This window comes from Lolium rigidum, chromosome 1 (genome assembly GCF_022539505.1).
Source record: "Lolium rigidum isolate FL_2022 chromosome 1, APGP_CSIRO_Lrig_0.1, whole genome shotgun sequence".
NCBI lineage: Eukaryota > Viridiplantae > Streptophyta > Magnoliopsida > Poales > Poaceae > Lolium > Lolium rigidum.
The window spans coordinates 333,818,204-333,831,212 of NC_061508.1; the positions used below are offsets into that span (position 1 = coordinate 333,818,204).

Sequence of the window (13,009 nt, forward strand, 5' to 3'; positions counted from 1 at the left end):
ACATCAGCTCTGGGAGAAACAGGACCTTGACAGCAACAACGTTGGCGGCGGAGGAGGTACGGGACCAGCGGGCGTGCTGCTCTGAGAACTTGCACATTATCTCCACCGATTAGACCGACCCGTCCATTTTGCCCATGCCCAAAAAAGAATGCAGTAGAGTCAATACAAATATTCAGTTTAATGATTTCTTGTGCATTTCATAGACGGTTCAGAGTTTGGTATGCTAAATAGTAGTTGAACTTTGTATTCCATACCCCAACAGAGCTAGGCGCAATATATACAAAGAAACTGAGAATACATGGATCAACAACCAACATAATTTTAGTTCGGTCATTCATTTATCATGTTAAAGAAAACATAGCCAGAGAATGCCAATATTAGCATAACAAAGTTTGATGATTTATTTATAACAGAGGGAATCAACTAGTGTGTTCAAAAGTTTCAGCTATTATTCCTCATTTGGATATTAGAAGTTGCTGCAAAGTGAACAGCTAGAGCTGCAATTATGCTCACATGAAACAAAACAACAAATAAGTAAGGATCTGGCCGTACACCTGAATGTCAAGATCAGTACCGAAAATTCCATTGAGAGATAACTACTTAACAAGATCTTAAATATTTTCTATAAGATCAAATGCACAGCAGCAGATCCTAAATCTACAGGAAGCATGGCTAGTAACCAATCTTTGCTACAGTCTACAGGAGGCATGGCTAGTAGACAGATAACAAGGTCAATATTTCCTCAAATTATAGGCTATAGCTGGCACTAACCAATCTGAACTCCAAATATGTAAAACCGGTGGATAAAACAAGTAGTAGTTACATAAGTGGGTAATACAAAAACTAAGAGGCAAACAAGGTCGTTAGAAACACATATTCAAATGCCAGTGACAACTAAAACAACAAATGCCACTTGATTGACCTGCAGTACATGTCTTGATTCATACATTAGATTATTTTTATATTTTCAATCATGTTCCTCTTGCATCCAAAAGAGTTGGTGTGAGCCATAAATGATTATGTCAAAATAGAGATGGATTTTTTGAAATCCTAAAATTTCAAACACATGAAGTACCTCTCGCCATTCAACTAGAAAGTGCACTTATATACTGTAGGAAGAAGACTTTCAATAATAGGAAAGGTACACCTATAGATCCAACAAGTTGCACAATACTGATGAAAAGGGGTAGGTACGTCTTGTTTTCAAAGATAACATCTCTTTCTCAAAAGATAATTCAAGGGAAGAATGGTGCGGCAAGATTATACCTCAAATACTTCACTGATGTAAGAAAGTAAATTACAAGATACATGAGTGGCAAATTGTTCTAGAATAAGAAAACATATTCCAACCTAAAAATTTAATAATCAATTGACCATATGCTCAAGTATATTGGGATGAACACCAACTAAACAGATGTAAAAACTAAAACCTACAAATCAAAATGCACTGAACCCAGAAAAATGATGACCTGTGCAACATACAAGGAGGTGTAGAAAATGCCGTCAAAGCTGATTGGACAAGACTACAACATGAAGGGAAACATAAAATAGAAAAACAGAGCACTGCTCTAAATCCATCCATATATACATGTCAGCCTTGTAACTGAAGAAGATTTGATGCCACCCCGTACTTTTCCATGAGACAAAGCAATATCTGTTTGATCAAATTAAAGAAAACCGATACAAGCACAAATCCATATCTTATGATCTAAGATGTTTCGTGGAAAATATGCAAGTATGGACCTGCCTATGCGCACATCACATTATACCTACTGAAAGGGATTTCCATCTATTGCATAGGTGCACACCCAAGCTACTGCCTACACAATCAACCGAACAGGAAAATCCATTTTTAGCAAGAAGAACAGATGTGGGAGGGGAAGATGAAGCTCACCATTAGTAGCTTGTTGGGGAGGTGAACGGCAGCAGCTTGTCAGGGACGTCACCGATGGGCAGGTGTTCTGGGATGGCCGGAAGTCACCGTCTTTTTCTCCATGGTTTCAGCACTGCAGGCTATGCATAACTGGAAGCAAAGAATGCAAATAGTGAGCACATCTATTTCATATACATCTACTACTGTCTATGCACATGAGAAGTTATGAATGATTGAAATGGATTTCCATCTTCCGTACAAGCTTTCTCTACTCCCTACACCAGCTTGATTTGCTGGAACGTTTAGCTGAAGGCCATTACTCATGCTTGCTAGACTGAGCAATGTATGGTAGTTCAAAAAACCATATATATTATTAACCAACTTTGAGTAGCCAAGCAATCTGAATGTTCTATCAACAGAAGTAGCTAGCAGCCCTATTGATCCAACAAGTTTCACAATATTGATAAAAAGGGGTAGGTAGTTCTTGTTTTCAAAGATAACATTTTTTTCTCCAAAGATAATCCTAGGTAACAATTGTGGAACAAGATTATACCTCAAATGCTCCACTGATGTAAGAAAGTAAATAATGAGATGAGTGGCAAATTGTTCCAGAATAAGACAATATATTCCAACCCAAAATTTTAATAGCCAGATGACCATATGCTTAAGACTATTGGGAGGAACACTGGAACACCAACTGAACAGATGACAAAACTTAAAGCTACACAACAAAATATACTGAACCCAGAAAAATGATGTGAACTGTGCAGCAGACACTGAGGCGTAAAAGATGCCCTCGAAGCAGATTGGACAAGACTGCAACACAAAGAGAAACGTAAAAGAAAAACCAAGCATTGCTCTAAATCCGTCCATACATGTCAGACTTATAATTGAAGATGATTTCATCTAAAACCATGCATTCAGGCCACCCTGTACCTTTCCTTTGGACAAAGCAATATCCATTTGACCAAATTAAAACCGATACACATACAAATCCATATCTCATCTTACATGTTATAGACGCATAACACGAAAATATGCAAGTATAGACCTGCCTATGCACACATCACGTTTTGATTTACTGAGACAGATTTCCATCTACTGCATACCTGCACATTCAAACTAGTGCCTCCACAATCAACCGAACAGGAAAAAAACAATTCTTTTATCAAGAAGAATAGATGCAGGACAGGAAGATGGAGCTCACCGGTAGTAGGTTGTTCTGGAGGTGGAAGGCAACAGGTGGTCAGGTATGTCACCGGCAGCAAGTGCTCGGGGAGGTGGTCGCCGTCTTTTGCTGTAGAATTTAAACACCGAAGCCTATTTAACAAGCAGCAAACAATCAAAATAGTGAGCACATTTATTTCATATACATCTACTACTGTCTATGCACATGAGAAGTTATGAATGATTGAAACGGATTTCCATCTTCCGTACAAGCTTTCTCTACTCCCTACACCAGCCTGATTTGCTGGAACGGTTAGCTGAAGGGCATTATTCATGCTTGCTAGACAGAGCAATTTATGGTAGTTCCAAAAACCATATTTTTTTTGAGAACCCGCAGGAGTTATGCGTGTCATTGTATTAAACTCAGAAAACGGACCAAGATGTCCAAGCCACCGAGATTACAAGCACCAAGTGCAACACTCACCAACGCCACTCTGGTTGTTTGCCAACGCCTAGGCCAAGGCCAAGGGGTTGCACTCAACCTCCCTCCGACCCACCCCTATCTCTAGCCAGTACCCATGCACGCCATTCATCGAGGAGGGTACTCAACGTAGTAGCCACTGGAGTGAGCTTCCCCTCAAACACACAGCGCATTCCGTTCTAACCATAGCGACCTAAGGGCAAGCATGATCAGAGAGTTAGCCGCACGCCGGTCCACCTTGTAAAACCATATATTATTAACCAACTTTGAGTAGCCAAGCAATCTGAATGTTCCATCAACAGAAGTAGCTAGCAGCCACGTACAGAACTAGCTTCAGGTTGCTGGTGTAATTAACCAATCGATTGAACTTTTTGATTTACTGAAGAAAGGGATTTCGATCTACCGTATATGTGCATGCTCAATTTAATGGCTGCACAATCAACCCAACAAGAAAAAAATTTAATGGATGCAGGAGGGGAAGAGGTAGCTCACCTAGCAGTAGCTTGTTGAGATGACGCCGGCAGCGACATGTCAGAGCGGTGGCCGGCGGCAGGAGGTCGGAGATCGGAGACGTCGCCGCCGGCAGTATGTCGGGGAGGTGGCCGGGAGGAACTCCCCATGGACGGCCGGCAATAAAAAAATAGGAGAGGCGACTGGCAGGCCCCGCTGCTACCGCCGGCCACGGCCAGCGCGCGTCTAGCTACACTGTCATGTCGCCACGCTCGTTACCACTGCAGGATGGGCAGCAGGGCTCCCGGCGTGCGGCGGGGAGGTCCGTTCTCCGGGGCGGCGGGGCTGCATTGGGAGTTGAGTAGGCGGAATTGAGCGCCTGGGCTAGGGTTCGTCGGGGAGGATGCAGAAAGAAGGTTAGTCGGCGGAGAAGGAGGAGAGGCTCGGCAGCGGCAGCGGCAGCGTGGCCTCGCCGGAGCAGGCCGGAATCGAGCGGGCACGGTGGTGGCGTTGGTAGAGACGAGGGCACGGAGAATGGGAGAGGAATTGTGGTTGATTTCCAACTTGTGCGGGACGGAGACGAAAGGACTACTGCACAATTACTTGGGAGTATTGGAAAATGGAAAGGAAATAAATTGTGAGTAATTATTATGGCGATTAATTTGGACCAGTGCATGACCGAGTAGTACTACATTTTCGGTGGAAATAGCCCGACTTTTGGTATTGCCTAATTAATCGTCATAATGAATGTGAGGAAATGAGATACGGAATTGTGTATTACTCCTACTACTAGAGTTTCAGTTCTGTCACCACAAAGATTTTCTCACACTAATCTTGGTATGGTTGTGTCCTTGGTGAAATTTTCCCCGATCGGTTGATACGTGTCACGTCAAAAGTTATGCTATACAAGTAGTAACTCGTTGCACTAGAGCAATAATTAATAACCCATTGAAAAAAAATTGCGAAATTAATTAAAATCGCCACATACCAATCGGCCATGCTATTGAAGCAGTAAACATGCATGACGAGACTACGAATCAAGCTTGTAACAACACGAGCCAAGCTAGGGCGAGTCAAGTCGTGTCGGTTGAGCAGTTAAGGGAAATTCTAGCCCTATCACCCAAATTGGAAAAAAATGTTCATTTAGATCTATATCGTGGACACGCGAACAACCACAGACAAGTCGTATTAGCCCATTTCTCCCTAACATGGGCGGCCCAAATTATATTGTCCTCTCTTTTTTCTCACTTACCAAGTACTAGTACTAGTTCGCCGCCGCCATGCCGCATGATACCCGACGCCGCCCCTACCTCGCTAGCCTCGACCTCTATTGTGTTGCGGGTGTGGCTATGTCATCACCGGTTGGAGAGGACCCACACGGTGGCCAACGCGAAGTACATCGATGTGGTGGACAAGCCGGTCAGAGCGAAGTCCGTTGAGGCCGAGGTTGAGCCAGTCATTGCGGAGTTTACACCAAAATTTCTGCACCAGATTGGAAGACAACTAATCCTCTTTGTTCGTCCATTTTGATAAGTGAGGCATTTAAGGAGAGCTTGAAGTGAGAAATATTGTGGGCACTCCATTAGTAATCCAATGCAAACTTACAATATGGTTTCTGAATTGTTGATTTTGGACATGCACTCATCCACAATGCAAACTTACATTATGGTAATTAACATGCACTCATCCACAAGCGCATTTCACCTGAGGTTGATTTCAAGGCTCCACCATATTCATGGAGTCAAAGAATAAATGGTTTCTTGCTTGGTTGAAGTCAACCGGTACCGTGAGGAGGGAATGGAACAAGTTAGAGCAATTCTAATAGTGCAGCTGAGTGCTGGCTATAAAGCCAGCTATAGTCAGCTTATAGCTAACTTGTACAATAGTTGGCTTTAAGGATTGATAACTTTATGTATAAAAGGCCCACCACACATACTCACAAAGTGCCTAGGAGCACGTGCAAGAGCTAGCTCTTGCATGAGAGCCCATCTCTTTTCTCTCTCCACTTCTCTCTCATCCACCTAAGCAAAATAACACTATTTTAATTTTTATAGCCTGCTGAGTCAGCCTTATTATACTTGCTCTTATGGGGTTTCTTCCAAAAAAATAGAATAGCTAATGATGTTGTTCATATATAGAATTCACGTGGGACTTCCAAAAACCTAGCGACGTAATATATCGCTCATGTTTCCATCGTCGCGGCCCCGTTTCGATGAACCAAGACACCTTGACTCAAACCCTTAGACGCACATGACGATCTCGGCACCGAGATTTCCATCCATGCGATCAATCGGGTTATTCATCAATCACAACTCCGTGATATGTACATCCGGTGAAGCACAATCAGAAACTCGTTTGCTCCACTACACCGGGTTTGTTAAGACCTAGCTCCTCTATATTTTAGTTTGGTAGCAAGAGATAGATACATACTGTACTTTTTGATCGAAGAGAGAGACATGTATCGCATGCAGGTACATGACATTTGTATTAATATTTATTAAGTTCCCTTGTATGCTAAAAACAAAAAATTCCCTTGTATGCCAAACGAATTTAGTTTTGGACCAGAACTTTAGGCCGTCATCGGGGAGACGAAATGTGGAGCTCTGCGTCCCCTCCAGCCTCCCTCCTCTCCTCTCGATCTCCTCCATCCCGTGAGCCTTGAGCCTTGCCTCCCAACTCCGGCCAACACCTCAGCCAGCACCTCTCTCCCTCACCCGCTGCGCACGACCCGATCCAGATCGAGCCGCACCTCCGGTGCCCTCCTCGCCGGCGGCCAGGCTCCCACTGTCGCCCGGGCCGCGGCCTGGTGCCCATCCTCCCTCTTCGCCCCTCCGCGGCTCCTCCCCGACGAAGCAGCCTCGATGGACGGTGCCGCGGTGGAGCTCGCCGGCGCCTAGGTCTGCAGTCCCTGCCTACACGAGCTGCTGCTCGTAGCTGCTGTCGGCGACCACGTTCCGAAGCTCCTGCTTCCGGCCACAACTCCGTGCTGCTGATGCCGACCATCTCCAGCTCAAGCTGCTGCCCGTGAGGCCCCTCTCCTCCTCCCTGTGTGTTCTTGCAAAAAAATCGGATTTTTTTTAACATGTCGAATATGCTAGCAGTTGAGAAACAACGCATTCATTTTTTATTTGAGGTAGAGAAACCACGCATTCATTGTTGTGTGCCATGGCCTTCTTGCCGTGGCGATTGACATTGGTTCAGGCTTCGTATATGGCATGACTGAAGATTTGGTCGGTGCCATTTAGCATTTTTTTTTTGGTATCCAAACTGTTACCAGTACAGAAAAGCAATCTGATTTGTGACCACAATTTAATCCCACGTTCTGGTTTGTAAAGGATATCGAGTTGCAATGGTGTGCTTCATGTGAGTATATTAATCATGCAATCTTTGGTGTTAGAGAGCTGTACTTGTCTGCACCCAATTACTTGACTGAAGTCGCTGAGCTGAAATATTCAATACTGTTGTAGTTTCTTGCTGAAACCTTAGGTATGTGAAAAATGATTAAATTTTTGTTTTAGATAGGAGGATATCAGCCATTACTGTTCCAGCTTTAGCATGACAGGAGCTAGCTTTAGTTGCTACCTGCTAGTTAAATGTAGTATGTTTCAAAGTTCACTTATTCCATTCGCTACTGGTTCTTTCTTGAGCAGCTGGATGAGTGGATGGGCTGGAGAGATTGGTGGGTACATCTCAGAGCAGCACACTCGCCGGTCCAGGAGCAACCTTCTTCTGCTCTGTGAACCGCCTTCATCGTCAAGGTCATGTTCCTGTTCTGATATGCCTCTTTTGTGGACCTAGGATTCTGGTCTCGTCTACATTTGTAGCTGCATCTCTTATTAGGTACAGGAAGTCAATTTGGTCTCATTTTATGTGGCAAGGCATATAGATGGTCTCGGAAATTGCTGCGCCTCAGCATGTGAAGTTGGAGCCAAGGAGATTGTAGGCGAGTAAGTTTCTGCTGCTGCTGCCGGTGTCCAGCGCGCCCTGCTGCCCCTGCCTTCTTCGACTTGGACGTCTCCTACACTACTGGGTCACCCTGAAGGTCTCTCTTTCTCTCTCGAGTAGTCCCTATTTTCCTTGGACTGCACTGTGTATGTTTGCGGCTATTGATTCTCCTCCACCAAGATTTTATTTTGTTTACTACATTGCTGTGATGTAAAGGTGTTGGGCATCATTGATTATTTATTATGCTTGACTTGGTATGGTGAAATCGGTTGAAACATATGTCTTAGTCTTGCTGAAATTGCTGTGTTGTGTGAGGCAATTCCTTGCTGAAATTTGTGCTCTTTTTTGGATTCAACACATAATGCAGACGTATTAAAGATGAAATGTGTTGCCTGTTTGTGTTCATTGCTTATGGAAAGGTTGATTTCTGCCCATAGCTTATGATGTTAACCACCTGTATTTTGAACTATGGTGATGGTGTTTTTTTTCTGGCCATCTATCTAGTATCTTATAGTAACTCAGTAGTTGATACATCCCATGGCATTACACGCACATAATTTTGTAGCCGATTAACTTGCTTAGGAATTCTGGTGTGTATGTGCAGTGCTCTCCTTTAAGAGATGATGGGATCCAGTGTTGATTTCCATGATCTGACTCTCTACTAGAATATCCCTTGTGTAATGTGTTGGAGATTGCTGTGAAAAGATGGGTTTGTTGAGTTCTCCATTTTGATACATGTGGTGCTGTTCATCTCGAAAGATGGATTTGTAGCTGACTTGCGCTGCTGTTACCAACTGTGCATGTGGAATGTAGCATTTGGTAATCAACGTTTGCCTTTTGCCTGGCCGTAATTTGGTCTTGTTCGATGAAAACGGGCAAGGATGAAATCGATCGGTGTTTTGATTGCGCTGGTGCTAGTATTTGTTGTCGGTTTGCCTTTCTTCTGTTTGACAAATGCGCTAGTTCTTTTGCAGGGGAGTGTGCCGCCTGGAGCGCGGCTGCAAGCCTATGGCTTGCCTTTTTTTTCTGTTTGACCAATAATTGCCCCAGTTTATGGTGTTTTTTGCTGAGGTGAGTTGCAAGAATGTAAAGCACCTCTTTATATATACCAAGTACTACTACTATTACATCTCCAGAAATAGATGTGTTATACTTGTCCAGGTTTAGCTAGTTTTGTTTTTTATTAGTTTTTTTTTGTTCAAGACTTAAACACATCTATAATAAGTATCTATTTATGGACGGAGGGAGTGCATTGTTAATTGTTACTGTATTTGCTATGCGAGCTGGATGTCATGTGAGGGGAGCGACAACAAAGTAGGTGCAGCCCATTTTTTTTACAAATACGAGTTTTTCTACTCCATCAGTCTCAGAAAAAGATGTGGCAGATTTGTCTAGATACACATGTATCTTAGGCACGTCGGCGCCAATGGGGGCGATGCCTGCGGGTGTCGTAACCCTGTTGGGGGGCTATCCGCCCTCCGCGGTACCACTTCACTTCAGGTGAAAACCCTAGACCTCGCGGTCTCGATGATGGTGGCGTAGTGCGTCGTAACCCTCTTTGGGGGCGTCGTTGTGGGCATTTGCCCTGCGGTACAGCTCTACTATAGGTGAAAACCCTAGGGCTCGATGTCTCGATGACGGCGGAGCGGTGCGTCGTAACCCGGCCTCTTGGGGGCGTCTCGTCGTGGAGTCTTGATTGAACTCGGTTTTCGTGCCAATGTCCTCGGTGGCAAGTTTGGGTTCTTGCGTTGTATTTTGTTTTATCAGTTTTGTAAATAAAGAGGTTACCCTCTCCAGTTTTACCGGTTCGGTTGTTGTGGCTTCATAGCGGGGCAAAAGTGTATATCAGGGCTTGGGATGTTGGATGGAGAGGAGAAATTGGATGGTCTGACAAAAAGAAGAAACGTGCGAGTCGTCTGGTCAACAAACGTTAATTAAGGACTAGTAGTAGTAGGAGTAGTAGGGTGTGATGAATGAATTGCCGGGCGGCCGTTTGGTTTGTCGAGACAAATAAGTAGGATAGCGTGGCCGGGTTAATTAATTAATTGATTAGCGAGGAGAAAATGTGAGTTTTTGTTTGTGACTTTGGAGTATGGTGATGAAAAGATATACAAGGTCGCCCGCCGGTCGGGTAGGGGAAAAAAAGAGGTAACCGAAATCGAAAATGAAAAAAGGGGGCGATTATCTGGTGATTTTGGCTGCCAGGGGAGAAGAAGAAATACTACTCCCCCAATAGAAATAGCGAGAGTAGATGGTTTGATTTGGCAGCGAACGCATGGATTCCCGGCCGGCCGCGTACATTAAGTCACGCGCCAATAAATGAAATGATGATGAATTACGTATAAGTCACGTCACGCACGAGAGAAGCAAAAGGAGCACGTACTCTATGCGCGGCTCCGTCCTTGTGTCGTTCGCAGTAGGACTAGGTAGGCATACAGTACGCGCGCGGGAGGATGCGACCGAAACAAAGGTTTACGTGCGTGATGAGTTGGGCCAGGCCTGCTCCAACAAGTGGGTGGGATCCAACCGCTTCAGTTCGGTTCAAGTGGGTGGGATCGAAGCCAAAAAAGTGCGACGAGCACATCGTAGGTGCCCTGGCCGGAGCCAGGCAACACGACCCACTTCTCCGTGGCTGGATTGCACACAATGTAGTAGCTGAATTCTCCAATCTTGGTGGAGACGCCATACCAGCGGCGGAGGAAGAGGCCATTGCAGCAGTCCAAGACATCAACACTCGTGTACTTGGGCAGGAACGCGACGGAGGTTGAGGTCGGAGGGCAGGGGCTCCCCGAGACACTGGTGAGGAGGATAGGCGGCACCAAAAAGGACTCCGGGCTGCTGCTGGTGAAACCTTTGTTGTACAAGAACCCGGCGAGTGTTTGCGGGAGCTTCTTCCGGTGGTCGGGGTGGTCGATGAGGCCGAGCCAGTGCTTGGAGACGCACCTGAAGCGGCAGAGCGACTTGGCGGGCACGCGCGGGAGGATCTCGAGGAGGAGGTCGTCGGTGATCCTCTCGGCCGCCGTCTCGCTGGAGGAGGCGGAGCAGTATCTGCACAGACACAGATGGAGGGGAGGTCAGGCAATCCGTAAAAAGAGGAAGCCGGCTATAATGGATGGTGATTTCTGCTCCGCGTACGGGCACGGGTTGAAGCGCGGCCTTCCACCGGCGGAAGCGACCGATCCGCCGGGATCGACATGGCGGCGGCGGTGGTGCGGCGGCCGCCGTCCAGCGAGGAGGAAGGAAGGGGAGTGAACGTGGGCTACGGCTTCGTGACTTGTGCATTTCCAGTGTTGGGCCGTCTTGCGTCAATAAATGGGCTAACTATGTCACATCTTCACGCGTTACCATTACCACCTACGGGCTAAGGGCATCTCCAACCGGGCGACGCAAACAAACACTGAGCCACCGTTTGCGTCCGCTGTGATCGTCTGAACCCTTCTCCACCGAGGCGACGCAAAGTGATCGGGCGTCCGCGGCGATGCAAATCTGGCCCAAATATGCGCCTCGGATGCGTCTCGGCGGACGCTGCACGGACGCGAAAAGTGTCCGCTCGCGTCTCGCGGATGTTTTGTCGGGCCCGCCTAGCAGCGATCCTGCGTCGATGCGTCTTCTCAGGCGCGTCAGGGCTACAGGGCTTGCTGAGTTTTGCATTTGCAGTGTTGGGCCGTCAGTGCGTCAATAAATGGGCTAACTTCAGGCGTTGGCCACGGCTGCCACCTACGGCTAAGGCTTCATGGCCCTTGCATTTCCAGCGTTGGGCCGTCAAATGAGTAGGAATGTCGTCCAAAACCATGGTGTCCAGAAATGCTGTAGAAGCCAGAAACACGTGAGCACCTGGAATTTCAGATCTATATACTAGTATGGGCTATGGCTAAAGACAGGAAGACCACGCTGTACATGTTGGAATGAGTTCGTCATTACGTTTTTCTTTTGTGCGGTACGTAGGCACATAAACAACTAGTTGATTTCCTGTGCGTTGCCGCGGATATAAGAGATGATTTTCATGTCTGCAACCAACATTACTCTAAGGAAATGATGTTCATTTGCATATATTGACATAAAGTGCTTCCGTAATAGTTGCTTTGGTAGCTTTGTATGTTCAAGTCTTTTTTTTCTTGGAGAAAGTATATTCAAGACTTGGTTTTCAGCTGTGTATCTCTTCACATAATTGAAGAGAATTTAGGAAACTACTTAGGATTGGTATCTGATGTGAACTTTGGCAGTACCATCATCTTGATCTTAGTTTTCAAAAGAATAATATCTTGATCTTGTCCTTGCTTCTTCCTTATGCTTCATCTATAGTATAGATAAAGTGGGATGAAGAAACGTACCTCCTGGTTCCTATTACTGAGGGGCAGCTGAACCCATGCAACTTCAATCTGCAATAGGAAAGGATATAACGGCAGATTGCTTTTCAGCAACGAACATCCAACATGATGATTATACATATCCGTAGAACAATTGTGTGGTCAAAAAGGAAAGGAAGTAAACCAGATTACTGCACTATGGCGAACGGAGACATCCGAGAAGAGAGATGGTACATATGTACTGTGATTGGTTTGGAGGAAGCTAGCCACCTCATGGCCGCAATAATGAAAGAAGCCGAAAGAACCCAAGTACTTCGGAGGGAATAATTAAGACAAAACATAGACTCTTTGATTTCCGGTGACAATGTAACATCGGTTTGATACTGTGTCAGCGGTACGATGGATAACTAATGACCGTATATTTGAAATCTGATGGATAAGAATAATTGAGATAATGTGGCTACACCACCTTTCAGCTTGCAAACATTAAATGCAACTTAGTGGGGATAAACTTTATAGATATTATAGATATATAGTCGCATGGCTAGACAACGGGGAGAAAAGAAAACAAGTTGGTAGCTATCACATAAAAATGGCCTTCTCTGGCCTGCTGAAAACAATAAATTAGTACAATACAAAATAAATCTTGTATTAATGGACATGATGAAAGAATACAAATGATAATTTATGGAATGCTGATCTGGATGCAATATTGATATATTGCAAGTAATTAAATAGATATGCATACATGATATTCAACGATCTGTATATATATGCATGCCAAAG

General features: G+C 45.2%; 1 long non-coding RNA gene across 1 annotated transcript; it reads left to right on the forward strand.

Annotated features, from left to right (window-relative positions):
- Nucleotides 1-6,870: 6,870 nt before the first annotated feature.
- On the forward strand, nt 6,871-8,214 carry LOC124700186. The gene is made up of 2 exons (XR_007001669.1): nt 6,871-6,995; nt 7,622-8,214. It is a non-coding gene; the product is annotated as an uncharacterized LOC124700186 (long non-coding RNA).
- Nucleotides 8,215-13,009: the final 4,795 nt, after the last annotated feature.